This window comes from Myxine glutinosa, chromosome 2 (assembly GCF_964187855.1).
Source record: "Myxine glutinosa chromosome 2, kmMyxGlut1.1, whole genome shotgun sequence".
NCBI lineage: Eukaryota > Metazoa > Chordata > Myxini > Myxiniformes > Myxinidae > Myxine > Myxine glutinosa.
Genome location: NC_136262.1, coordinates 145,390,368 through 145,417,184, shown reverse-complemented (window position 1 = coordinate 145,417,184; position 26,817 = coordinate 145,390,368).

The window sequence follows — 26,817 nt, the reverse complement described above, 5'->3', positions numbered from 1 at the left end:
AGACGGGACAGAGAATTGCCTCAAGAATCCTTATTTTCTTGTTTCTATCCACCCTTTTAATGTACATCCAAGGGGAATATGGTTAGGACAGGTAGTCAGAGTATCACAAGGGTCATTTCTGTATCCATTGGTCTTCATAATTTATTCAAATGATCTAGACAAAGGAGTTTCATGAGTTCATCTCAATTTGAGTAGATCCATTTAGCATTCCGATCTCAGGAATATGAAATCCCGCGTTCAAATCCCATATGCTGTGTTGGTGTGCACATTTTCTGCTCATGTCAATGTAACTCAAACAAAACCACTGATGCCACATAATGTCCTTGTCTTGCATGTAACACACACATATACACATTTGTTATCACTAATATTAATGAGATATGGCAGAGAGGAGGAGAAAGAGGTTCAGAATATCCCAATTATCCCATGAATATGCTCAAATAATGGCACAGGTAATGGCAGATGTAATCTATCTACAGACTTGGCATTTAATATGGAATTTTTTTTTTTGTGGGGGTGAACTTGCTTTTCAAGATGACTTAGAACCTTAAGTTCATTGGAATTACTAGGGCATGCCCGTACTATATATATATCTAAAATTATATCCCCCCCCTCTATTTACATGAAATGGTTTGGTCCATTCGCAAAGCCAAAGCGAACGGCGAACGGCTAAATCGCCATAGCTCGGTAGCTCGCTGCTCTCTGATTGGTCGAATCGTTTTTTGGACATAGCTCGGTAACTACTTGTCCGATTAATTTCAAACCTTGAAAAGGCACATCCTCGGGTCCCCAGCAATATACCTGGCAAGTTTCAAGTATATCGGACCGGTAGTTGTCGAGAAACAGCGGTCGCATACACACAGAGATTACTGGAATTATAGATAGATGTTGAAATTATTCTAGATTTTGTTAATGTGACCTTTAAGAGAAACAAAAACCACATTTGACATTTAGAAAAGAATACATTGATCCTTGAAAGTGATGTAAACTGATATGGAACTCAATTCATGGCCAGTACTGTGTTAAACTTCTGTGCGTTTTCCAGAAGTATCTCTTTATTTTGCAAAATTAGTCAAAAAAAATTTCAACAAAAACAAAAGCTAAATTATGACTGGGATTACGGACGGTGAAATTACAGTTCAGTACTTCGTGTAACCCCCACGAGCATTCAGGAGAGCACGTACACGTTGAGGCATGCTGTTCACGAGATTTGCCAAGGTTTGGACAGGAATCGCTTGCCATGCAGTGACAATAGCCAGCTGCAATTCACGCACAGAGGTCGGCTGCTGGTCCAAGTTGTCGATTTGACGCGCTAATTCTGCCCACAGGTTCTCTATCGGATTCATATCCGGGGACATGGCAGGCCACTCCATATGCTCTACACCACGGTCAACAAGAAAGTGTTGGATCATGCGAGCAAGATGAGGCCGTGCATTGTCATCTTGGAAGACAAAGTTTCCTCGAAAGGCTGCACGAGCAAATGGAAGCAATGTTTCTTCCAGAATGACCCTGTACTTGAACTGGTTCAGGTTTCCATTCAGAACAACCAGGTCAGTTTTGCCCCTTGCATGGAAAGCAGCCCAAACGGTCACCCCCACCACCTCCAGCTTGGACTCTTGGCACAATACAATCTTCGTTGTGGGCTTCATGCACTTGTCTGCGCACTCGGACGCGGCCATCTTGACGATAGACCAAAAATCTAGACTCGTCACTGAAGGTCACGTGATTCCAGTGTCCTGGCTGCCATTGACGGTGCTCTCTGGCCCACTGCAATCGGCGCTGGCTGCGTTGTCTGGTCAGGCATGGCTTTCTCAGGGGACGCCTGGCACGATAGCCTGCTTGAACCAGTCGTTGGTTGACTAGACTTATGATACAGGCACATTTGTCAGTTGCTGCCACTCAGCCCTAAGCCGATTAGCTGACCTGGTACGGCCATTGCGGGCTAACCGGTGCAGCTGGCGATCATCTCTCCTTGTGGTTCTGCGGGGATGTCCTGGCCTCGGTATTGGAGTAGGGACACCCCTCTGAGCATTTCGTTTCAGGATCTTTGACACCTGACCTTGAGTGATGCCATACTGCCGAGCAATAGCAAGCTGTTTCATGCCAGAATTTCGTAAAGCCACCACACCATGACAAACAGCATTGCCAAGTTGACGGACCATCTCCAGAGGAAGCGGCAATAACTTTTGTAGACGTGCAGCAGTTGTTTTCCACTAATACAGAACGCAACAACCCTTATATACCCGATTGTGAAGCCAATCGTCAAATGTACCTGTCCTTACATTTTGTTACGCCACCTGTGATATAATCCTGTTATTGACTTCTTGCTGCGAAAGACAATCAGTGACATGGTTCTTTCAACAAAGACATCACCGAAGGGTAAAATAAACTCACCAGATTGATATACCGAGTTCAGAAAGTAAACCCAAGTCAAGAAAAAGAAAATATTCCATATTAAATGCCAAGTCTGTATATAAATAAAACACAGTTTGTGTGTGTGTTACCTATAGACTCCTAAACGGAGAGGCTCACATAGTTGATTTTTTGCATAGACATGGCCATTGGGTCCGGGAAGGACATGGCCTACCTAAAAATGACCTTCGATGACAAGATCCATATTTTTTATTCATAGTTAACGTTGCGCATTTCAGCGAGGAACATTATACACTGAATCGCAGCCTGTGCCAGAGCAGCACGCTGATTCGCTCAGAGCGATCACGTGATGTTCCATCCTCGCCGCCAGACTTGCTCACGTCCCTCCCTCCCAGTCCTCCCCTCCCTCCCCCTTCCCCTCCTGTCCCCTTCCCCCCTCCCCTCCCCTTCCCCCCTCCGCCCCTTTGCCCTCCTCCCCCCATTCCCCCCGCCCTCTCTCCCCCCATTCCCCCCCGCCCTCTCTCCCCTCCCATCCCCTTACCTCCCATCCCCTCCCGTCCCCTTCCCCTCTCCTCTCCTCTCCTCTCCTCTCCTCTCCTCTCCTCTCCTCTCCTCTCCTCTCCTCTCCCCTCCCCCCCCCCCCCCCCACCTGACGACGCCGAGTACTTCTGCTCGTAATCATTAAAGGTAACTATATTCATGGGAACATGATGGAAGTTTTTCAGATGTTATTAAAGGCAATTGACAGAATATATGGGTGGATCTTTTGAGGGTTAGGGATTGGACCACAGCACAAACCAAACAGGTCATTTCAACCATGAGGACAGTGACTTATTTTTACCCCGACACGAATTAGTTCGTGGAATTTATTTGCCAGAAAGAGGAGCGAGAGTCGGGCCGGTTGATCGGGATAAAAATGAATTAGATTTTTTCCTTCAATGGACAAGAATAGATGGATACAGGTTGCTGAGATGAATAGAAGAGAGAAGGAGGTAGAGAAAGTAAATGTGTGCGCGTGCATGTGGTGTGAGTGTATGTGTGCGTGTGTTTGCATGCGCGTGTTTGTGTGTATGTATGTGCGTGTTTGTATGTGTGTATTGTTACGGATTCGTCACTTCCGTTGTTGTGGTTTTCATCCACTGTAAACATTTTTGATTCCATGTAATATTATTGTTGTCGTTTAAGGGAAGTAGGAATTACTATTTTCAAAAGGTAAAAAAGTTAATGTTTTAAATGAAACCGGAACCGGACGACGACGAAGAGGACGAAGAGGAAGAGAAGGCGGAGCGAGTGAGTCGGACAAGAAGCCGAGCTGCTTCGAGGTCTGAAGCGAACGATTGGCGAACGAGAGTCACGAGTGAACTTTGGGTTTCCCAGGAAAGGGATTCCTGCGACAGAGTTGTTATCGCTGTGACAGATCAACCTGCGTGTCAGGTTTTGCGGTGGATTCCGAGGAGAATCATCGTAGTGCCGTTACGCCTCGAGAACGGGCCGTCGGCCATTTTGACTCGCGCGCTTTGCACTTCACTCGGTTTTTTACCGCTTCAACCATTTTCACCGCATTCAGATGTTAATCTGGTGTGTGTGTGTGTAACGTGGCTTTTGGAGTGGGAAATCTGCGGTTCGCCGATTGAGAGACGTCAAATTGGTGTGGTTTCACCATTGATCTTTGACATACAGAATAACACATCTTTCTGCTGTGACTCCTCTCGGGGCTCGGAGGTACCCCGTGACCAAGGTGTTTGGGGAGGAGCACGTAACAGAAATTGGGGGCTCATCTTTGCTGACAAAATTCCCAAATCTCGTCTGGCATTAAATTCCCTAACATTCGTCTAGGATAGAATTCCCTAACACTCGTCCGGGATAGAATTCCCTAACATTCCCAAAATTCCCAAATTTGGAATTTTTCTAACATTCCCAAATTAAAAAAAAAAAAAAATTGCAATTTTTTGTGTGAAGGTTAACAGGTGTTAACTGATAGTCACCATGGTGTTTGACGCAGAAAAGTTTGCGGCGTCCCCTAATGAGGCACAGTTCCAAGCATTAAAAAGATCGGAACTCTTGATATTGGCCAAACATTTCAACTTGGAGGTTTTCAACTTGGTTAATATGAAGAAAGCAGAGATGCAGACATTGGTGGTAGAATCTCTGGTGGGACAAGGAACATGGAAAGAGGTAGCCTTGGATTGGTTACCCGAGGAAAAAGAAAATGTGGAGCTCCGGAAAATGGAGATGCAACTGCAGAGCCAGGAAAGGTTAAAAGCAGAGGAAAGGAGAGCTGAAAAAGAACTCGAGGAAAGAAGAGCAGAGGAAAGAGCAGAGGAAAGGAGAGCAGAGGAAAGAGCAGAGGAAAGGAGAGCTGAAAAAGAACTCGAGGAAAGAAGAGCAGAGGAAAGGAGAGCTGAAAAAGAACTCGAGGAGAGAAGAGCAGAGGAAAGGAGAGCTGAAAAAGAACTCGAGGAAAGAAGAGCAGAGGAAAGAGCAGAGGAAAGGAAAGCTGAAGAAGAAAGAAGAGCAGAGGAAAGAGCAGAGGAAAGGAGAGCCGAAAGGGAGTTAAAGGAACGTGACATGGAGTATCAGAAGGAACTTAAACTCAAGGAGCTTATGAGATTCTTGGGTATGGCTGGTTGGTACCGGCGGTTCTGCAGGAATTTTTCTGATGTGGTAGCCCCTTTAACGAATTTGCTGAGGAAAGAGACCAGGTTTGTTTGGGATGACAAATGTCAGGCTGCCTTTGCCCACGTCAAAGCAATATTAATGAGCTCTCCTGTCCTAGCAGCCCCGGATTTTTAAGCACCTTTCAAGTTGGCCATTGATGCAAGTGATGTGGGGGCTGGGGCAGTTCTATTACAGGAAGATGAGGCTGGAGTGGATCACCCGGTGTGCTACTATTCCAAAAAGTTTAACAAACATCAAGCAAATTATGCCACTGTGGAAAAAGAGACCCTTGCTCTCCTGCTAGCGCTTCGGCATTATGAGGTGTATCTGGGAACTACTACCTTTCCTATAAAAGTCTTCACTGATCACAACCCCTTAACCTTCATTCAAAAAAATGAAAAATAAGAATCAGAGGTTGATGAGATGGAGTTTGGCTTTGCAGGAGTTCAACTTGGAAATTGAGCATGTAAAGGGCAGGGACAATGTCGTTGCTGATGCTTTGTCCAGAGTGAACTAACTTTGGAAATTCCTGTAAGTGGTTTGGAAGTTTTGTTGCTTTATTTTAGGGAATATTAATTATGGTTGTTCACATGAATTGACCATTTGGGTGTGAGTTTTACTTTTGTTTGTTAAAAGAGTTTTTGCCTGCAAAGAAAGTTTTCACTATGTTCAAACTTTCTTTCTTGAGGGGGGAAGTGTTACGGATTCGTCACTTCCGTTGTTGTGGTTTTCATCCACTGTAAACATTTTTGATTCCATGTACTATTATTGTTGTCGTTTAAGGGAAGTAGGAATTACTATTTTCAAAAGGTAAAAAAGTTAATGTTTTAAATGAAACCGGAAACGGATGACGACGAAGAGGATGAAGAGGAAGAGAAGGCGGAGCGAGTGGTCGGACAAGAAGCCTGGCTGCTTCGAGGTCTGAAGCGAACGATTGGCGAACGAGAGTCATGAGTGAACTTTGGGTTTCCCAGGAAAGGGATTCCTGCGACAGAGTTGTTATCGCTGTGACAGATCAACCTGCGTGTCAGGTTTTGTGGTAGATTCCGAGGAGAATCATCGTAGTGCCGTTACGCCTCGAGAACGGGCCGTCGGCCATTTTGACTCGCACGCTTTGCGCTTCAGGTTTTTTTTAACACTTCAACCATTTTCACCGCATTCAGACGTTAATCTGGCATGTGTGTGTGTGTGTGTGTGTGTGTGTGTGTGTGTGTGTGTGTGTGTGTGTGTGTGTGTGTGTGTGTGTGTGTGTAATGTGGCTTTTGGAGTGGGAAATCTGCGGTTCGCCGATTGAGAGCCGTCAAACGTCCATACCTAAAGGTGTGATTTCCCCGTCGCTTCTCGAGGACACCTTCGCCCATCTTTGGCAGGGTAACTGCCAACCCAATGGGATTCTGGTCTCGATACGACCTCGTACGGACGATCACTGGAGTGGATCGACTTTGGCTTGATGCCGGAATACGACTTTGGCTTGATGCCAGAATACGACCTTGGCTTGATGCGAGAATAGAGACATTGGGAATGTTCTTCTTTTCGCTCACTTGGAGCACAGTGAGTTATATTGTATGAACCTGATGGTACCATCATAGGAAATATATATTGGTTGTACAATTGATTACTATTGTTGTTGCATTATTATTCTTGTGTGATTTTAATACAATACTTGTTTGTTGGTAACAATTGGTGTGGTTTCACCATTGATCTTTCACATACAGAATAACACATCTTTCTGCCGTGACTCCTCTCGAGCCTCGGAGGTACACCGTGACCAGGGGGTTTGGGGAGGAGCACTTAACAGTATGTGTATTTTGTGTGTCTGTTTGTGTATGTTCGTTTGTGTGTGTTTGTGTGTGTATTTTTATCTGTATGACGTATGTGTGTTTGCTTGTGCGGTGTGTGTACGTGTGTGGGTTGTACATGTGTGTGTATTTGTTTGTGTGTGTGTATTTTGTGTGTGCTTGTTTGTGTGTGTTTGTGTGTGTATTTTTAAGTGTATGACGTGTGCGTGTTTGCTTGTGTGGTGTGTATGTGTGTGTTGTATGTGTGTGTGTGCGTGTGCGTGTGTGTGTGTGTGTGTGTGTGTGTGTGTTGTATGTGTGTGTTTTACTTGTGTGTTTGTTTGTGTGTTTGTATTTTGTGTGTGTGTTTGTTTGTGTGTGTTTGTTTGTGTATTTTTATGTGTATGGCGTGTGCGTGTTTGCTTGTGTGGTGTGTGTGTGTGCATATTTTGCATGTGTGTTTGTTTGTGTGCATGTTTGCTTGTGCGGTGTGTGTGCATATTGTTACAGACGCGGTTGTGGATGTTGGTTTACCGAGCGGTTTGGTATGACCGCGTCTGCACAGTTTACCCGATTATACTCGAACGTTGGCCGAGTCGCGCTACGCTAAATCAATTGAGGAAAAGGACACAACGGCTGGGATTAAATGACACGACACCAGGGGTACAGTTCTCAAGACCTCCGGAGGAGGATATAATATGGGATATGTTTAGATTACACCGACCAGAGGTACAGCACAGTAAGGTGGGCACTTAAACACGGTCTTATATTAGCCCTGACAGACCACAGATAAACAGGACAAAACTGACTCACACAGGGATTGATGGCAAGGAGGGGCAGGTAGTTGATAGCTCAAGGTGCACCTTGGCTCAGGGGCAGGATCCACACGGTCCGGTCCAGAGATGCGGGAGGTCTCTCTCAGCGTCAGCGTTGGAAGGTGACGTTCTTTCTCCAAGCTGGGGGCGCATCTGACGTCACGTCCGGTAAGTGGCTGCGTATATCCGGCGGGGAGTGACACGCCCTCGGCTCGTTAGCTCCGCCCCAGATGGAATCGGCCCGTTGCTTCTTATTGGGTGCGGGGGTTACCGGGCTCCGCCCTTGACGAGGAGCTGACAGCCAGCCCCTTCGTGGTAACCCCGTGGGCGCACATGGCAATGGCGGCTAACCAAGCCGGTGTGAGGACGCACACTCCCCGCACCGCGGCCGCGCCGCCCCCGCTGTGGTTGTAGTTGTTGTTATTGTTTCATGAGGAAGATGGGAGGAGGTATGGGGAGGTCCTAAACTCACTACTGGTGCCATACAATCACATTCTGGTGCAACGAAGAGTCAGAATTAATGGAAACGAGTCCTTAACTGACATAGACTAAGAATAACTAGCAAGATGTCCGAAAGTTGTCTACGTGAGATGCGGTGGACCTGGGCACGACATTTAATGGGGGAAAAAGGGGAAGGTCGGTTCTACAGAGTGTTGTTTACAGACAATGGGACTAGGGAATGGGGGATTGGGGATAGTTGGGGAGTATTGGGGAAATAGGGGAATATTTACAAGCGGATATGGAGGCCAAATCCCATATCCGCAACAATATTTTGTGTGTGTGTTTGTTTGTGTGCATGTTTGCTTGTGCGGTGTGTGTGTATGTGTATGTGTGTGTGTATTTTGTGTGCATGTTTGCTTGTGCGGTGTGTGTGTGTGTGTATTTTGTGTGTGTGTTTGTGTGTGTGTTTGCTTGTGTGGGGTGTGTGTGTGTGTGTTTGCTTGTGCGGTGTGTGTGTGCATTTTGTGTGTGTGTTTGCTTGTGCGGGGTGTGTGTGTGTGTTTGTTTGTGTGGTGTGTGTGTATTTTGTGTGCGTTTGCTTGTGCGGTGTGTGTGCATTTTGTGTGTGTGTTTGCTTGTGCGGTGTGTGTGTGTGTGTGTGTGTGTGTGTGTGTGTGTGTGTGTGTTTTTTTGTGTGTGTGTGTGTGTGTGTGTGTGTGTGTGTGTGTGTGTGTGTGTGTGTGTGTGTGTGTGTGTGCCTTATGTATACATGGCCCTCACACCTTGCTACCTCAATTTCTCCTCATTGTTTTGCTTTACGTACCTCAGTAATATCCAGTGAACATGGTTTTCTACCAATACCTTTTATCTCCCCCTTGTGTAAAGCTAAATTTTAAGGTATAAAGTACACTAATGCTGTTTGTCTGTGTCCGTGTTCTTGCGTTTCATTGTCCGATGCTGGATGACGCGTTTACATGTTTTCGTGTTGGATTATGTTGCAATCTACAGGAGGAAAAGTGCACTATTTCATGCTGCATCTCCTTCTCCTTCTCCAGACTCCAGACGCCATTTTATAGAAAGCTTGAGCTTGACGTAGAGAAAAGAGGTGAGCTCGACAAACGGAAGGTTTTGGACTTTGGTGCGACAAAGTGAGGCGTGTGTCCATGGACGGGGCAATTTGCCAGGGACGAGGAGAGGAAGGCCGCGGACCGACGAGGCGCCATCTCTCTCAGGGTCGGCCCTCTCGTCGACCTCCCCGGTGTCCGCATCTAGGCGCGGCCCGTTTAGCGTGGCCGTCTGTCAGCGGCCGTCCCTTCACACATGGCTACCCGTCTGGAAGGGCCGCCGAGCCAGATGTCAGGCGTGCTCCCGTCACGGCGTCGCTGCGCCATTCACAGCTGTCTAATCCCTCCAATTACGGCCTTTCCAGGCGAGAGCGCATCTAGCTTACCTGTAATTGGCTGAGGGGGACCTGACATATCAACGACGACTGCTCTTGTCAGCTCCTCGCACATCGTCACTCACCTCGCACCGCCTCAGGCAAACAACCCTTGCTCAACAAGCTCCTTACATTTGGATTTGTTTAGATTTCTGAGATTGTTTTGTCCGACACAATCACCTCAACTCCCACGAGCACAAGTCAAAAACAAACAACCGCAGAAGTTATGGCTGTGAGTACAAAACAACACACACAGTACAGGAAAGTTCAACATGGAGGACAAAACTACTTCGACAAAGGTCAACGATACATGATTCTCAAATGATGGTAAATTAGCCCAAAGTTCAAAGTTGAAATCAACCTCTTCATTATAGGTCAGTGGAGGAGGATTTGAAGAGAGTGGCTACAAAACATGCCTGGGGGGCAGGGGCTACAAAACATGCCTGAGGGCAGGGTCCACAATACATGCCTGGGGGGTAGGGGCTACAAAACATGCCTGGGGGGCAGGGGCACAAAACATGCCTGGGGGGGCAGGGGCTACAAAACATGCCTGGGGTGCAGGGGCTACAAAACATGCCTGGGGGGCAGGGCTACCAAACATGCCTGGGGGGGCAGGGGCTACAAAATATGCCTGGGGGGCAGGGGCTACAAAACATGCCTGGGAGGCAGGGAATACAAAACATGCCCTGGGGGCAAAACGAAGAATTAAAAATCTCTACAAAACATGCCTTGGAGGCAGGGGCTACAAAACATGCCTGGGGGCAGGGGCTACAAAACATGCCTGGGGGCAGGGGCTACAAAACATGCCTGGGGGCAGCGGCTACAAAACATGCCTGGGGGCAGGGGCTACAAAACATGCCTGGGGGGCAGGACCTACAAAACATGCCTGGGGGGCAGGGGCTACAAAACATGATTGGGGGGCAGGGCAAAGAATTAAAAATCTCTACAAAACATGCCTGGGGGGCAGGGGCTACAAAACATGCCTGGGGGGCAGGGGCTACAAAACATGCCTGGGGGCAGGGGCTACAAAACATGCCTGGGGGGCAGGGGCTACAAAACATGCCTGGGGGAAGGGGCTACAAAACACGCCTGGGGGGCAGGGGCTACAAAACACGCCTGGGGGGCAGGGGCTACAAAACACGCCTGGGGGGCAGGGGCTACAAAACACGCCTGGGGGGCAGGGGCTACAAAACATGCCTGGGGGAGCAGGGTGGGGGTTTTGAAGGAAATCCCTACAAAACAAGCCTGGGGGGCAGGGGCTACAAAACATGCCTGGGGGGCAGGGGCTACAAAACATACCTGGGGGGGGTAGGGTGGGGATTTGAAGGGAATCCCTACAAAACATGACTGGGGGGCAGGGGCTACAAAACATGCCTGGGGTGCAGGGGCTACAAAACATGCCTGGGGGGCAGGGGCTACAAAACATGCCTGGGGGGCATGGGCTACAAAACATGCCTGGGGGGCAGGGGCTACAAAACATGCCTGGGGGGGCAGGGGCTACAAAACATGCCTGGGGGGCAGGGGCTACAAAACACGCCTGGGGGGCAGGGGCTACAAAACATGCCTGGGGGAGCAGGGTGGGGGTTTTGAAGGAAATCCCTACAAAACAAGCCTGGGGGGCAGGGGCTACAAAACATGCCTGGGGGGCAGGGGCTACAAAACATACCTGGGGGGGGTAGGGTGGGGATTTGAAGGGAATCCCTACAAAACATGACTGGGGGGCAGGGGCTACAAAACATGCCTGGGGTGCAGGGGCTACAAAACATGCCTGGGGGGCAGGGGCTACAAAACATGCCTGGGGGGCATGGGCTACAAAACATGCCTGGGGGGCAGGGGCTACAAAACATGCCTGGGGGGGCAGGGGCTACAAAACATGCCTGGGTGGCAGGGAATACAAAACATGCCCTGGGGGCAAAACGAAGAATTAAAAATCTCTACAAAACATGCCTGGGAGGCAGGGGCTACAAAACATGCCTGGGGGCAGGGGCTACAAAACATGCCTGGGGGCAGGGGCTACAAAACATGCCTGGGGGCAGGGGCTACAAAACATGCCTGGGGGCAGGGGCTACAAAACATGCCTGGGGGCAGGGGCTACAAAACATGCCTGGGGGGCAGGGGCTGCAAAACATGCCTGGGGGGCAGGAGCTACAAAACATGCCTGGGGGCAGGGGCTACAAAACATGAATGGGGGGCAGGGCGAAGAATTAAAAATCTCTACAAAACATGCCTGGGGGGCAGGGGCTACAAAACGTGCCTGGGGGGGCAGGGGCTACAAAACATGCCTGGGGGGCAGGGGCTACAAAACATGCCTGGGGGGGAGGGGCTACAAAACATGCCTGGGGGGGCAGGGGCTACAAAACATGCCTGGGAGGCAGGGGCTACAAAACATGCCTGGGGGAGCAGGGTGGAGATTTGAAGGAAATCCCTACAAAACAAGCCTGGGGGGCAGGGGCTACAAAACATGCCTGGGGGGCAGGGGCTACAAAACATACCTGGGGGGTAGGGTGGGGATTTGAAGGTAATCCCTACAAAACATGCCTGGGGGGCAGGGTGGGGATTTGAAGGGAATCTCGACAAAACATACCTGGGGGGCAGGGTGGGGATTTGAAGGGAATCTCTACAAAATATGCCTGGGGGGCAGGGTGGGCATTTGAAGGGAATCTCTACAAAACATACCTGGGGGGCAGGGGCTACAAAACATGCCTGGGGGGCAGGGGCTACAAAACATGCCTGGGGGGCAGGGGCTACAAAACATGCCTGGGGGGCAGGGGGTGGGTGGATTTGAAGCGAGTCTACAAAACATGCCTTGGGGCAGGTGGGTGGGTGGGTTTGAAGAGTCTACAAAACATGCTTGGCGGCAGGAGGGTGGGTGGGTTTGAAGAGTCCACAAAACATGCCTGGGGGCAGGGGGGTGGGTGGATTTGAAGCGGGTCTACAAAACATGCCTGGGGGCAGGGGGGTGGGTGGGTTTGAAGAGTCTACAAAACATGCTTGGGGGCAGGGGGTTGGTGGGTTTGAAGAGTCCACAAAACATGCCTGGGGGCAGGGGGGTGGGTGGATTTGAAGAGTCCACAAAAAAAGGCTGGGTGCAGGGGGGTGGGTGGATTTGAAGAGTCCACAAAACATGGCTGGGTGCAGGGGGGTGGGTGAGTTTGAAGAGTCCAGAAAACATGCCTGGGGGCAGGGGGGTGGGTGGATTTGAAGAGTCCACAAAACATGGCTGGGTGCAGGGGGTTGGGTGGATTTGAAGCGAGTTTACAAAACATGCCTGGGGGCAGGGGGGTGGGTGAGTTTGAAGAGTCCACAAAACATGCCTGGACAAGGGGGGTGGGTGGATTTGAAGCGAGTCTACAAAACATGCCTGGGGGCAGGGGGGTGGGTGGATTTGAAGAGTCCACAAAACATGCCTGGGGGCAGGGGGTGGGTGGGTTTGAAGAGAGTCTACAAAACATGCCTGGGGGCAGGGGGGTGGGTGGATTTGAAGAGAGTCTACAAAACATGCCTGGGAGCAGGGGGGTGGGTGGGTTTGAAGAGTCAACAAAACATGCCTGGGGGCAGGGGGGTGGGTGGGTTTGAAGAGTCTACAAAACATGCCTGGGGGCAGGGGGGTGGGTGGGTTTGAAGAGAGTCTACAAAACATTCCTGGGGGCAGGGGAGTGGGTGGATTTCAAGAGAGTCTACAAAACATGCCTGGAGGGCAGGGGAAGGGACAATTGGTAGAGAGTCTACAAAACATGCCTGGGGGCAGGGGGGTGGGTGGGTTTGAAGAGAGTCTACAAAACATGCCTGGAGGGTGGGGGAAGGGACGATTGGTAGAGAGTCTACAAAACATGCTTGGGGGCAGGGGGGTGGGTGGGTTTGAAGAGTCTACAAAACATGCTTGGGGGCAGGGTGGGGATTTGAAGGGAATCTCGACAAAACATGCCTGGGGGGCAGGGTGGGGATTTGAAGGGAATCTCGACAAAACATGCCTGGGGGGCAGGGTGGGGGATTTGAAGGGAATCCCTACAAAACATGCCTGGGGGGCAGGGTGGGGATTTGAAGGGAATTTCTACAAAAATGCCTGCGGGGGGCAGGGGAAGGGACGATTGGTAGAGTGTCTACAAAACATGCCTGGGGGCAGGGAGGGGCAGCAGGGGGAGGGATGATTCATTGCGAGTCACGAGAAAAATGCCTGCAGGGGGCAGGGGGAATGATTCGCAGAGAGTCCCTACAAAACATGCCTTGAGGGCAGGGTGGGGATTTGAAGGGAATCTCTATAATAAATGCCTGGCGGGAGGGGGGCAGCAGGGGGAGGGATGATTCATAGCGAGTCACTACAAAAATGCCTGTGGGGGCAGGGGGAATGATTTGCAGAGAGTCCCTTCAAAACATGCCTTGAGGGCAGGGTGGGGATTTGAAGGGAATCTCTACAAAACATGCCTTAGGTGCTGGGGAATGATTTTCTAGAGAGTCTATAGAAAACATTCCTGGGGGGGCAGGGCTACAAAACATGCCTGGGGGGAAGAGGGGATGTGGGACAATTCAAAGGGTTTCCACAAAACATGCCTGGAGGGCAGGGGAAGGGACGATTGGTAGAGAGTCTCTGCAAAACATGCCTGGAGGGCAGGAGAAGGGACGATTGGTAGAGAGTCTCTACAAAACATGCCTGGGGGCAGGGAGGGGCAGCAGTGGGAGGGATGATTCATCGCGAGTCACTAGAAAAATTCCTGCAGGGGGGCAGGGGGAATGATTCGCAGAGAGTCCCTACAAAACATGCCATGAGGGCAGGGTGGGGATTTGAAGGGAATCTCAATTAAAATGCCTGGGGGGAGGGGGGGGGCAGGGGGAGGGATGATTCGTAGCGAGTCACTACAAAACATGCCTGGGGGGCAGGGGGTGGGTGGGTTTGAAGAGAGTCTACAAAACATGCCTGGGGGCAGGGGGTGGGTGGGTTTGAAGAGAGTCTGCAAAACATGCCGGGGGGCAGGGGGTGGGTGGGTTTTTTTTGTTTTTTTTTTGTATACAAGATCGAGGCTCGTGAAAGAGCTAACATTAATCACACAAAAAGACAAACTGACACACAAAACACAAAAAACAAGGGGAGCGGCAGACAAGATGGGGAGAGAGGGGGAAGGACACAAAAGAGAGGGGGAAGAGGGGGAAGGACACAAACACAACATTTGAGAGCAGGGACATCGGGAGGACTTGGGGGGAGGTGGGAGAGGAATAAAACATATGAACACTGCAAGGACTGGGGTGAATTACCGGGGGTAGAAAAGATCAAGGTTTTCGATGGGGGAAGATAAGAGATGGTGGTGAACAGCTGTTTTAAAGACCTGGAGGGAGGAGTGGGATTGAAGGGAGTGGGGGAGTTTGTTCCAGAGGCGGGAGAAAAGGGGAATGAAAGAGTGAAGGTGAGCAGAGAGCCTAGACTTTGGCAGTTTAACCATAAGAGGGTTGCATGCAGATCTTGTGCGACCTGAAGGAATATTGGGGGGACAGAGCACAGAAAGAGCTGGGGGAGCAAGGCCGGAGAGGAGTTGGTAGAAGACAGAAAGACCACCAACCTGCCTGCGGTGAGTGAGTGAAAGGCCCTCGGTGTTGACTACATCGCAGGAGATTCCAATGATTCTGAAAGCTTTGGCCTCAACAGCGTGAAGCCGAGCAAGGTGTGAGGCAGGAGCACCAGCCCAGAGGGGGGAACAGTATTCCATTGAGCTGCGGATGAAAGCCTTGTATGTGGTGAGGAGCTCAGGTGTGCCAAGGAAGGACTTCGCACGACGGAGGATGCCCAGTCGGCGACTGGCTTTGGAGGCCAGCTTGGAAATGTGGTTTTCCCAAGAAAGATCATGGCAGATAGTGAGACCCAAAAGCTTGAGCGACAGAACTTCTTGGAGAGGATTGTTGAGAAAGTAGATGGGAGGGTTGTCCAGTCGGTCCTTTCGGAGAGACATTGTAAGAGTGTGAGATTTGTCAGGATTGAAAGACATGTTCCACTTGTTTGACCACTCTGTGATTTTGTCCAGGTCTGCAGAGAGTGAGGAGGCTGCAGACTGCCGATCTGAGGGATGAGGAATGGAGCGACAGAGAGTAGAGTCGTCAGCAAAGAGATAGAGAGGATTTTCAAGAGAGTCAGAGAGATCATTGATGAAGACCAGAAAAAGCACAGGGCCCAGAACACTACCTTGGGGAACTCCAGCCTGAACAGGAAGAGGAGATGAGAGAAACCCATTCAGGGCCACACGTTGACTACGACCAGAGAGGAAGTCCGCCAGCCATGCGTGGAGATTTCCATGGATACCAAAGGAGGAGAGTTTGGTGAGCAGAGCAGGGTGCCAGACCGTATCGAAGGCACGTGAAATGTCAAGGGAGACAGCTCTAATTTCCTGTTTGGCGTTGAGGACCTCCATCCATTGTTGAGAAAGCAGAAGCAGCATGTCCAGAGTAGAGTGACCAGGTCTGAAACCAAATTGATGATCAGAGATCAAGCCATTGGAGAAGAGGAAAGATTTAATATCTGAAGCAATGATGGATTCCATGACTTTGCTGATAATTGGGAGAAGGCTGATTGGTCTGTAGTTGCTGGGATCTGTTTTTGCACCTTTTTTGTGCAAACCGGTGATGTTGGCTGATTTCCAAGCAGATGGCAGATGACCTTGAGCAAAAGAGAGGGTGAAGAGAACAGAAAGAGGGAATGAAAGAGCAGAAGAACATGATTTTAGGACCCGTGGGCTGATGCCGTCAGGACCAGTTGCAGAATCAGAGTCGAGGGTTGACAGAAACTTTTCCACCTTGTCAGGAGGAGAAAGGACACAGAGTCCAGGAGCAGCTGGGTACGACTGGGTACGGTGGGTACAGAGAGGGATGGGTTTGGGACACAAGATTTAGAGGCAAACACAGAGTTGAGGCATTCAGCTTTTTCTCGTGCGGAGTCAGCCGTTAAGCCATTTGAGGTGAGGGAGGGGATGGAGGGGGAACAAACACCAGAAACAGATTTGACCAGACGCCACCAGGATTTGGAAGAGGGAGACAGATAAGAGAGTTCGGTCTTGAGAATGGTGAGATATTGTTTCCTGGCTCTCCTGAGGGTGGACACACACTTGTTTCGGGCTTTGTGAAAGGAAATGAGATTTCCTTCCGTTGGATTTGCTTTCCAGGAGACGAAAGCAAGTTGTTTCAGGGCAACAGCCTCACCACAAGATTCCGTGTACCATGGACGGGAGGAAGGGTATGACAACTGAAGACGAGATGGTATAAATCTGTGCATGAGAGAGAGCAATTTACTTTGAAAGAATTCCCAGGATGAGTTGATGTCAGAGGCGGTAGAGATGGGAGACCAGTCCAGATGATTGATGGCTGCTTGAAGACCGTGCCAGTTGGCCTGAGTGAAATGCCAGACTCGTCGACGCTGAGGAGGCTCTCTGAGAATGGTCAGAGAGATGTCCACTTGGACATCTCTGCCCTCTCTGTTTGAAGAGAGTCTGCAAAACATGACTGGGGGGCAGGGGGTGGGTGGGTTTGAAGAGAGTCTACAAAACATGCCTGGGGCAGGGGGGTGGGTGGATTTGAAGAGAGTCTGCAAAACATGCCTGGGGGCAGGGGGTGGGTGGGTTTGAAGAGAGTCTACAAAACATGCCTGGGGGCAGGGGGGTGGGTGGGTTTGAAGAGTCTACAAAACATGCTTGGGGGCAGGGGGTTGGTGGGTTTGAAGAGTCCACAAAACATGCCTGGGGGCAGGGGGGTGGGTGGATTTGAAGCGAGTTTACAAAACATGCCTGGGGGCGGGGGGGGGGGTGGGTGGATTTGAAGAGTCCACAAAACATGGCTGGGTGCAGGGGGTGGGTGAGTTTGAAGAGTCCACAAAACATGCCTGGGGGCAGGTGGGCGGGTGGGTTTGAAGAGTCTACAAAACATGCTTGGCAGCAGGGGGTGAGTGGGTTTGAAGCGAGTCTACAAAACATGCCTGGGGGCAGGGGGGTGGGTGGGTTTGAAGAGTCCACAAAACATGCCTGGGGGCAGGTGGATTTGAAGCGAGTTTACAAAACATGCCTGGGGGCGGGGGGGGGGGTGGGTGGATTTGAAGAGTCCACAAAACATTCCTGGAAGGCAGGGTGGGGATTTGAAGTGAATCTCTACAAAACATGCCTGGGGGGCAGGGTGGGGATTTGAAGGGAATCTCTACAAAACATGCCTGGGGGGCAGGGTGGGGATTTGAAGGGAATCCCTACAAAACACACCTGGGGGGCATGGTGGGGATTTGAAGGGAATCCCTACCAAACATGCCTGGGGGGCAGAGGCTACAAAAGATGCCTGGGGGGCAAGGCGGGGATTTGAAGGGAATTTCTACAAAACATGCCTGTGGGACAGGGCGGGATTTGAAGGGAATCCCTACAACACACACCTGTGGGGCGTGGTGGGAATTTGAAGGGAATCCCTACAAAACATGCCTGGGGGGCAGGGTGGGGATTTGAAGGGAATCCCTACAAAAATGCCTGCGGGGGGCAGGGGAAGGGACGATTGGTAGAGTGTCTACAAAACATGCCTGGGGGCAGGGAGGGGCAGCAGGGGGAGGGATGATTCATAGCGAGTCACCAGAAAAATGCCTACGGGGGGCAGGGGGAATGATTCGCAGAGAGTCCCCACAAAACATGCCTTGAGGGCAGGGTGGGGATTTGAAGAGAGTCTACAAAACATGCCTGGGGGGCAGGGGGTGGGTGGGGTTGAAGAGAGTCGACAAAACATTCCTGGAGGGCAGGGTGGGGATTTGAAGGGAATCTCTACAAAACATGCCTGGGGGGCAGGGTGGGGATTTGAAGGGAATCTCTACAAAACATGCCTGGGGGCAGGGGGTGGGTGGGTTTGAAGAGTCTACAAAACATGCTTGGGGGCAGGGGGTGGGTGGGTTTGAAGAGTCTACAAAACATGCCTGGGGGCAGGGGGGTGGGTGAGTTTGAAGAGTCCACAAAACATGCTTGGGGGCAGGGGGGTGGGTGGGTTTGAAGAGTCTACAAAACAAGCTTGGGGGCAGGGGGGTGGGTGGGTTTGAAGAGTCTACAAAACATGCTTGGGGGCAGGGGGGTGAGTGGGTTTGAAGAGTCTACAAAACATTCGTGGGGGCAGGTGGGTGGGTGAGTTTGAAGAGTCTACAAAACATGCTTGGGCTCAGGGGGGTGGGTGGGTTTGAAGAGTCTACAAAACATGCTTGGGGGCAGGGGGGTGGGTGGGTTTGAAGAGTCTACAAAACATGCTTGGGGGCAGGGGGGTGGGTGGGTTTGAAGAGTCGACAAAACATGCCTGGGGGCAGGTGGGTGGGTGGGTTTGAAGAGTCTACAAAACATGCCTGGGGGCAGGTGGGTGGGTGGGTTTGAAGAGTCTACAAAACATGCTTGGCAGCAGGGGGTGAGTGGGTTTGAAGCGAGTCTCCAAAACATGCCTGGGGGCAGGAGGGTGGGTGGGTTTGAAGAGTCCACAAAACATGCCTGGGGGTGGGGGGGTGGGTGGATTTGAAGAGTCCACAAAACATGGCTGGGTGCAGGGGGTGGGTGAGTTTGAAGAGTCCACAAAACATGCCTGGGCGCAGGGGGGTGGGTGGGTTTGAAGCGAGTCTACAAAACATGCCTGGGGGCAGGGGGTGGGTGGATTTGAAGCGAGTCTACAAAACATGCCTGGGGGCAGGGGAGTGGGTGGGTTTGAAGAGTCTACAAAACATGCCTGGGGGCAGGGGGGTGGGTGGATTTGAAGAGAGTCTACAAAATATGCCTGGGGGAGGGGGGTGGGTGGGTTTGAAGAGTCTACAAAACATGCCTGGGGGCAGGGGGGTGGGTGGGTTTGAAGAGTCTACAAAACATGCCTGGGGGCAGGGGGGTGGGTGGGTTTGAAGAGAGTCTACAAAACATGCCTAGGGGCAGGGGGGTGGGTGGGTTTGAAGAGTCTACAAAACATGCCTGGGGACAGGGGGGTGGGTGGGTTTGAAGAGAGTCTACAAAACATGCCTGGGGGCAGGGGAGTGGGTGGATTTGAAGAGAGTCTACAAAACATGCCTGGAGGGCAGGGGCGTGGGTGGGTTTGAAGAGAGTCTACAAAACATGCCTGGGGGCAGGGGGGTGGGTGGGTTTGAAGAGTCTACAAAACATGCCTGGGGGCAGGGGGGTGGGTGGGTTTGAAGAGTCTACAAAACATGCCTGGAGGGCGGGGGAAGGGACGATTGGTAGAGAGTCTACAAAACATGCCTGGTGGAAGGGGAGTGGGTGGGTTTGAAGAGAGTCTACGAAACATGCCTAGGGGCAGGGGAGTGGGTGGGTTTGAAGAGAGTCTACAAAACATGCCTGGGGGCAGGGGGGTGGGTGGGTTTGAAGAGTCTACAAAACATGCCTGGAGGCAGGGGGTGGGTGGGTTTGAAGAGTCTACAAAACATGCCTAGGGTCAGGGGGGTGGGTGGGTTTGAAGAGTCTACAAAACATGCCTGGGGGCAGGGGGTGGGTGGGTTTGAAGGGTCTACAAAACATGCCTAGGGGCAGGGGGGTGGGTGGGTTTGAAGAGTCTACAAAACATGCCATGGGGCAGGGGTGGGTTGGTTTGAAGAGTCTACAAAACATGCCTAGGGGCAGGGGAGTGGGCGGGTTTGAAGAGTCTACAAAACATGCCTAGGGGCAGGGGGGTGGGTGGGTTTGAAGAGTCTACAAAACATGCCTAGGGGCAGGGGGATGGGTGGGTTTGAAGAGTCTACAAAACATGCCTAGGGGCAGTGGGGTGGGTGGGTTTGAAGAGATTCTACAAAACATGCCTAGGGGCAGGGGGGTGGGTGGGTTTGAAGAGTCTACAAAACATGCCTAGGGGCAGGGGGGTGGGTGGGTTTGAAGAGAGTCTACAAAACATGCCTAGGGGCAGGGGGGTGGGTGGGTTTTAAGAGAGTCTACAAAACATGCCTAGGGGCAGGGGAGTGGGTGGGTTTGAAGAGTCTACAAAACATGCCTGGGGGCAGGGGGGTGGGTGGGTTTGAAGAGAGTCTTCCAAAGATGCTTGGGGGCAGGGGGGTGGGTGGGTTTGAAGAGTCTACAAAACATGCCTGGGGGCAGGGGGTGGGTGGGTTTGAAGAGTCTACAAAACATGCCTGGAGGGCAGGGGGCTGGGTGGGTTTGAAGAAAGTCTACAAAGAAAGTCTACCCCCGCTAATTCACCCCAGATCCACCTTGTTTGAAATTCCAACTTCTTTCCTGGAAGTCCTGGCAGTGTCCATATGTTTTATACCTCTCCCACCGCCCCCTTCCCATGCCGCCCCCCCCCCAAAGCCCTCGCCCTCTCTCAGATCTCTCGATGTCTCCATGTCTCTCGGTCCCTGCTCTCAAATGTTGTGTTTGTGTCCTTCCCCCTCTCTCCCCATCTTGTCTACCGCTCCCGATGTTATATATTTTATGTGTCGGTTTGTCTTTCTGTGTGATTAATGTTCGCTCTTTCACGAGCCTCGATCTTGTATACAACAAAAAAAAAAAAAAAAAAAAAAAAAAAACATGCCTGGGGGCAGGGGGTGGGTGGGTTTGAAGAGAGTCTACAAAACATGCCTGGGGGCAGGGGGGTGGGTGGGTTTGAAGAGTCTACAAAACATGCCTGGGGGGCAGGGGGTGTGTGGGTTTGTCGAGATTCTACAAAACATTCCTGGAAGGCAGGGTGGAGATTTGAAGTGAATCTCTACAAAACATGCCTGGGGGGCAGGGTGTGGATTTGAAGGGAATCTCTACAAAACATGCCTGGGGGGCAGGGTGGGGATTTGAAGGGAATCCCTACAAAATACACCTGGGGGGCATGGTGGGGATTTGAAGGGAATCCCTACAAAACATGCCTGGGGGGCAGGGGCTACAAAAGATGCCTGGGGGGCAAGGCGGGGATTTGAAGGGAATTTCTACAAAACATGCCTGTGGGACAGGGTGGGGATTTGAAGGGAATCCCTACAAAAATGCCTGCGGGGGGCAGGGGAAGGGACGATTAGTAGAGTGTCTACAAAACATGCCTGGGGGCAGGGAGGGGCAGCAGGGGGAGGGATGATTCATAGCGAGTCACCAGAAAAATGCCTGCGGGGGGCAGGGGGAATGATTCGCAGAGAGTCCCTACAAAACATGCCTTGAGGGCAGGGTGGGGATTTGAAGGGAATCTCTATTAAAATGCCTGGGGGGAGGAGGGGCAGGGGAGGGATGATTCGTAGCGAGTCACTACAAAACATGCCTGGGGGGCAGGGGGTGGGTGGGTTTGAAGAGAGTCTGCAAAACATGCCTGGGGGGCAGGGGTGGGTGGGTTTGAAGAGAGTCTACAAAACATGCCTGGGGGGCAGGGGGTGTGTGGGTTTGAAGAGATTCTACAAAACATTCCTGGAGGGCAGGGTGGGGATTTGAAGGGAATCTCTACAAAACATGCCTGGGGGGCAGGGTGGGGATTTGAAGGGAATCTCTACAAAACATGCCTGGGGGGCAGGCGGGGATTTGAAGGGAATCCCTACAAAACACACCTGGGGGGCTTGGTGGGGATTTGAAGGGAATCCCTACCAAACATGCCTGGGGGGCAAGGTGGGGATTTGTAGGGAATTTCTACAAAACATGCCTGTGGGACAGGGCGGGATTTGAAGGGAATCCCTACAAAACATGCCTGGGGGGCATGGTGGGGATTTGAAGGGAATCCCTACAAAACACACCTGTGGGGCATGGTGGGGATTTGAAGGGAATCCCTACAAAACATGCCTGTGGGGCAGGGGCTACAAAAGATGCCTGGGGGGCAAGGCGGGGATTTGAAGGGAATCCCTACAAAACATGCCTGTGGGACAGGGTGGGGATTTGAAGGGAATCCCTACAAAAATGCCTGCGGGGGGCAGGGGAAGGGACGATTGGTAGAGTGTCTACAATACATGCCTGGGGGCAGGGAGGGGCAGCAGGGGGAGGGATGATTCATAGCGAGTCACTAGAAAAATGCCTGCGGGGGCAGGGGGAATGATTCGCAGAGAGTCCCTACAAAACATGCCTGGGGGCAGGGATGGGACTTGAAGGGAATCCCTACAAAACATGACTGGGGGGCAGGGGCTACAAAACATGCCTGGGGGGCAAGGCGGGGATTTGAAGGGAATCCCTACAAAACATGCCTGTGGGACAGGGTGGGGATTTGAAGGGAATCCCTACAAAAATGCCTGCGGGGGGCAGGGGAAGGGACGATTGGTAGAGTGTCTACAAAACATGCCTGGGGGCAGGGAGGGGCAGCAGGGGGAGGGATGATTCATAGCGAGTCACCAGAAAAATGCCTGCGGGGGGCAGGGGGAATGATTCGCAGAGAGTCCCCACAAAACATGCCTTGAGGGCAGGGTGGGGATTTGACGAGAGTCTACAAAACATGCCTGGGGGGCAGGGGGTGGGTGGGGTTGAAGAGAGTCGACAAAACATTCCTGGAGGGCAGGGTGGGGATTTGAAGGGAATCTCTACAAAACATGCCTGGGGGGCAGGGTGGGGATTTTTTTTTTTTGTATACAAGATCGAGGCTCGTGAAAGAGCAAACATTAATCACACAAAAAGACAAACCGACACACAAAACACAAAAAACAAGGGGAGCGGCAGACAAGATGGGGAGAGAGGGGGGAGGACACAAAAGAGAGGGGGAAGAAGGGGCAGGACACAAACACAACATTTGAGAGCAGGGACATCGGGAGGACTTGGGGGGAGGTGGGAGAGGATTAAAACATATGAACACTGCAAGGACTCTGGGGTGAATTACCGGGGGTAGAAAAGATCAAGGTTTTCGATGGGGGAAGATAAGAGATGGTGGTGAACAGCTGTTTTAAAGACCTGGAGGGAGGAGTGGGATTGAAGGGAGTGGGGGAGTTTGTTCCAGAGGCGGGAGAAAAGGGGAATGAAAGAGTGAAGGTGAGCAGAGAGCCTAGACTTTGGCAGTTTAACCATAAGAGGGTTGCAGGCAGATCTTGTGTGACCTGAAGGAATATTGGGGGGACAGAGCACAGAGAGAGCTGGGGGAGCAAGGCCGGAGAGGAGTCGGTAGAAGACAGAAAGACCACCAACCTGCCTGCGGTGAGTGAGTGAAAGGCCCTCGGCGTTGACTACATCGCAGGAGATTCCAATGATTCTGAAAGCTTTGGCCTCAACAGCGTGAAGCCGAGCAAGGTGTGAGGCAGGAGCACCAGCCCAGAGGGGGGAACAGTATTCCATTGAGCTGCGGATTAAAGCCTTGTATGTGGTGAGGAGCTCAGGTGTGCCAAGGAAGGACTTCGCACGACGGAGGATGCCCAGTCGGCAACTGGCTTTGGAGGCCAGCTTGGAAATGTGGTTTTCCCAAGAAAGATCATGGCAGATAGTGAGACCCAAAAGCTTGAGCGACAGAACTTCTTGGAGAGGATTGTTGAGAAAGTAGATGGGAGGGTTGTCCAGTCGGTCCTTTCGAAGAGACATTGTAAGAGTGTGAGATTTGTCAGGATTGAAAGACATGTTCCACTTGTTTGACCAGTCTGTGATTTAGTCCAGGTCTGCAGAGAGTGAGGAGGCTGCAGACTGCCGATCTGAGGGATGAGGAATGGAGCGACAGAGAGTAGAGTCGTCAGCAAAGAGATAGAGAGGATTTTCAAGAGAGTCAGAGAGATCATTGATGAAGACCAGAAAAAGCACAGGGCCCAGAACACTACCTTGGGGAACTCCAGCCTGAACAGGAAGAGGAGATGAGAGAAACCCATTCAGGGCCACACGTTGACTACGACCAGAGAGGAAGTCCGCCAGCCATGCGTGGAGATTTCCATGGATACCAAAGGAGGAGAGTTTGGAGAGCAGAGCAGGGTGCCAGACCGTATCGAAGGCACGTGAAATGTCAAGGGAGACAGCTCTAATTTCCTGTTTGGCGTTGAGGACCTCCATCCATTGTTGAGAAAGCAGAAGCAGCATGTCCAGAGTAGAGTGACCAGGTCTGAAACCAAATTGATGATCAGAGATCAAGCCATTGGAGAAGAGGAAAGATTTAATATCTGAAGCAATGATGGATTCCATGACTTTGCTGATAATTGGGAGAAGGCTGATTGGTCTGTAGTTGCTGGGATCTGTTTTTGCACCTTTTTTGTGCAAAGCGGTGATGTTGGCTGATTTCCAAGCAGATGGCAGATGACCTTGAGCAAAAGAGAGGGTGAAGAGAACAGAAAGAGGGAGTGAAAGAGGAGAAGAACATGATTTTAGGACCCGTGGGCTGATGCCGTCAGGACCAGTTGCAGAATCAGAGTCGAGGGTTGACAGAAACTTTTCCACCTTGTCAGGAGGAAAGGACACAGAGTCCAGGAGCAGCTGGGTACGACTGGGTACGGTGGGTACAGAGAGGGATGGGTTTGGGACACAAGATTTAGAGGCAAACACAGAGTTGAGGCATTCAGCTTTTTCACGTGCGGAGTCAGCCGTTAAGCCGTTTGAGGTGAGGGAGGGGATGGAGGGGATGGAGGGGGAACAAACACCAGAAACAGATTTGACCAGACGCCACCAGGATTTGGAAGAGGGAGACAGATAAGAGAGTTCGGTCTTGAGAATGGTGAGATATTGTTTCCTGGCTCTCCTGAGGGTGGACACACACTTGTTTCGGGCTTTGTGAAAGGAAATGAGATTTCCTTCCGTTGGATTTGCTTTCCAGGAGACGAAAGCAAGTTGTTTCAGGGCAACAGCCTCACCACAAGATTCCGTGTACCATGGACGGGAGGAAGGGTATGACAACTGAAGACGAGATGGTATAAATCTGTGCATGAGAGAGAGCAATTTACTTTGAAAGAATTCCCAGGATGAGTTGATGTCAGAGGCGGTAGAGATGGGAGACCAGTCCAGATGATTGATGGCTGCTTGAAGACCGTGCCAGTTGGCCTGAGTGAAATGCCAGACTCGTCGACGCTGAGGAGGCTCTCTGAGAATGGTCAGAGAGATGTCCACTTTGACAAGCACATGATCAGATGAGCCGATTGGAGCCGAAGAAGAGCAGCAGACATTTTCAGGGAAGTTTGTCATAACCAAATCCAGAAGAGAAGATGCTCCGTTGACTGAGATCCGGGTCGGGAAATTGACAGATTGTGTCAGTCCCAGTGAGTCGCAGAAGTCCTTTGCTGAAGAGCCATGGCTGGTGAGAGAGGTACCCACACCCAGCCAACTGGCATGGTGACAATTGAAATCACCACATATGAGGAAGAGAGAGTTGGGATGGGTAGATAGAAGTTGGTCCATATTATCAGACAGTGAGATGTAGATGGAGTCATCGCTGATTGGTGGACGGTACAACACACATATGAACAAAAGGCTCCTCAGGGAGCCTGCTCAGCGTCGACGAGTCTGGCATTTCACTCAGGCCAACTGGCACGGTCTTCAAGCAGCCATCAATCATCTGGACTGGTCTCCCATCTCTACCACCTCTGACATCAACTCATCCTGGGAATTCTTCCAAAGTAAATTGCTCTCTCTCATGCACAGATTTATCCCATCTCGTCTTCAGTTGTCATACCCTTCCTCCCGTCCATGGTACACGGAATCTTGTGGTGAGGCTGTTGCCCAGAAACAACTTGCCTTCGTCTCCTGGAAAGCAAATCCAACGGAAGGAAATCTCATTTCCTTTCACAAAGCCCGAAACAAGTGTGTGTCCACCCTCAGGAGAGCCAGGAAACAATATCTCTCCATTCTCAAGACCGAACTCTCTTATCTGTCTCCCTCTTCCAAATCCTGGTGGCGTCTGGTCAAATCCGTTTCTGGTGTTTGTTCCCCCTCCATCCCCTCCCTTACCTCAAACGGCTACACAGCTGACTCCGCACGTGAAAAAGCTGAATGCCTCAACTCTGTGTTTGCCTCTAAATCTTGTGTCCCAAAACCCATCCCTCTCTGTACCCACCATACCCAGTCGTACCCTGCTGCTCCTGGACTCCGTGTCCTTTCCTCCTGACAAGGTGGAAAAGTTTCTGTCAACCCTCGACTCTGATTCTGTAACTGGACCCGACGGCATCAGCCCACGGGTCCTAAAATCCTGCTCTGCTGCTCTATCTCACCCTCTCTCTGTTCTCTTCACCCTCTCTTTTGCTCAAGGTCAACTGCCATCTGCTTGGAAATCAGCCAACATCACCGCTTTGCACAAAAAAGGTGCAAAAACAGATCCTAGCAACTACAGACCAATCAGCCTTCTCCCAATTATCAGCAAAGTCATGGAATCCATCATTGCTTCGGATATGAAATCTTTCCTCTTCTCCAATGGCTTGATCTCTGATCATCAATTTGGTTTCAGACCAGGTCACTCTACTCTGGACATGCTGCTTCTGCTGTCTCAACAATGGATGGAGGTCCTCAATGCCAAA